This window comes from Echinops telfairi, unplaced genomic scaffold, assembly GCF_000313985.2.
Source record: "Echinops telfairi isolate 266 unplaced genomic scaffold, ASM31398v2 ScPeMD7_2010;HRSCAF=2546, whole genome shotgun sequence".
Lineage (NCBI taxonomy): Eukaryota > Metazoa > Chordata > Mammalia > Afrosoricida > Tenrecidae > Echinops > Echinops telfairi.
In genome coordinates, this window is record NW_022105908.1 from 21,157,019 (window position 1) to 21,159,314 (window position 2,296).

Genomic DNA, 2,296 nt, shown 5'->3' on the forward strand with positions numbered 1-2,296 from the left:
ACAGTTCTACATATTCCTTTGGTGAGTTACAAGGACTATGGATAAAGAGTCACATAAAATCATTCACTACATACATTCATACCTCAATACATACCTCAAATTATGAAAAAGGTGTTAGCGAGCATACAATGAAAACATTGACACAGAAAATTTTGTTCTGTTTCCAGGCCACTAGATGTCACCCTTATGCCATTTGTAAAGACAGTACAAAGCTGCTCTCAATCAATTTTAAATGGTATCAAGTCTGGGTGTAATAAACAGAAATGGATTTTGTACGTTTTGGTAGTTGAGTTTAAATATTTCAAATACATGTAATTCTCATGTTATAGTTTTTCAATAATAAATAGAATATAAAATGATTATGTAATTGCTGTCTTACTGTAAAGCATTCCTCTAGCAAGGTATTCAAGGATCCCCACTCTCATCCCAAGGATTTTCATTTAACCTAGGATAAACTAATGATCAAATATATATTTTATAAATCATTGCTAAGGAAGCCGTGTGAAGAGACTATTGCAGGATCTGAGTGTGAAATGACAAAGACCAGAGTGACGGTGGTGACACTGGAAATAGAGATGACAGGAAAATTGAAGAAATGAAGTCACTATAGGAGAAGGCCATGGCATATGCAAAGTAAGAGACAGAGTTCTAAGGAGAGAGGTGACTGTCTATGAGAACTACCGAACAAGGAGTAAATCGATGCAGGGAAAGGAACGAGAAAAGAAATGACTGCTCCACAGAAAACTCTATGTGTCAGAGAACTGGGCTCCATGGCTCATTCTCTGGGTGTAGGTCACCAGGTGCATCTAGTTAGACTGGAACCACCAAATGGTGAGTTACAAGCAGAGTTCTTAATTCCTTCATTGCACTGCCCAAGGACTCTCACTACTATTTTCTCTGTCCCTTCCCCAGCCCCCTTTCCTGTATCCTTTAGGAATTTGGTTTCCATAATAAAACCATAATCAGGATTCTGATTGCCAGAACTGAAATAGACCTAATGACCATAAGAAAATGATACAAAGAGAGATATTGAAAAATCCCTGTTTCATGATATCAAGATGAATCTCTTGCAAGTGATTTACTTAGGCACATAAATAAGATATCCATTTGAAAATAAGACAAAAACTTTCCTTTCAGTAGCTTCATACTAAAATCTAAAAAGGTAAGTTTTCTAACAGGAAAATCAGGCAATTATTAGCATATCAACAGGCAGTACCTCAGAAACCTGTTTTAACTTAGTGACAATACTTCATGGATGTGTTTTAAACAAAAGCATTGATGTACTTATATAAAATACTCAGCCTCCAAAATTTTACTTTAGAGGTTTAATTGTATAGTATCAGGATATATAGGAAGCACTCCTTAGGAAAAAAAATACAACTTTTTGATAAAACAATACTAATTGTGAAGAGGCTCCTTACAGCAGTTCAACCCACCTCTCACACCCCCATAGAAGGCAGGGCAACCAGGTAAATATCACAACAATTAATTTAGAGGACTCTGGAACTGAAAGTTAAATAAAATTTTATCTTTAGTGTTTGAAATGCAAAGAAGGGTGACTCAGAAGTAAACAGCTAATTTCTATGCACTGATCCCTCTAAGTTTTTCCTAAGGTTTTGATGAAACCTAGAGAGGAACTTTCAGATTATATGGCATAAGTATATCATTTTTTCCCAATAGCTCAAAACAGTTCAAAAACAGATTGGACTCACTGAACAATAATGATTGCAAAAATGACAAGCCAAGGGAGAACAAATAATATCAAACATGAAGAAAGCAAAAGGCCTTTACAAAGACAGGAAATAAAGAAAAGGTCAAAGTGGATGTCAGAAGAGATTCTGAAACTTGCTTTTGATCATATAATAGCTAAAGCAAATTGAAGAAATCATGACGTGAAGTTGCTGAACAGAAAGTTTCAAAGGGCAGCCAGAGGAGTCAAAGTATTACATAATGAAATATACAAAGACCTGGAGTTTGAAAATCCAAAAGGTAGAAAACACACAGCATGTAAGAACTGAGGAAAAAAATTAAATCTCAAGTTGAAATATTGAAGGATGCAAGAAGCCTCAAAAGACCATTTAAGGAATACTCAGACTCACTGTCCCAAAAGAATAGGTCAACTTTCAACCATTTAAAAGGCAGCAAATGACCAAGAACCACTGAAACTGAAGGAAGAAGCCCAGTTGCACTGAAAGCATTAGCGAAAAACAAGGCTCCAGGAATTGACAGACTGCCAACTGAAAGGACTCCCCCAGCTGACAAAGCACTGGAAGCACTCACTCTTCTATGCCAAGGA

General features: G+C 36.2%; 1 protein-coding gene across 1 annotated transcript in view; it reads right to left on the minus strand.

Moving 5' to 3' along the window:
• LOC123522066 (polyunsaturated fatty acid lipoxygenase ALOX15-like) overlaps nucleotides 1-2,296 on the minus strand; it is a 46,529-nt gene that overhangs the window by 7,134 nt on the left and 37,099 nt on the right. The gene's annotated exons all lie outside the window — the stretch shown is intronic.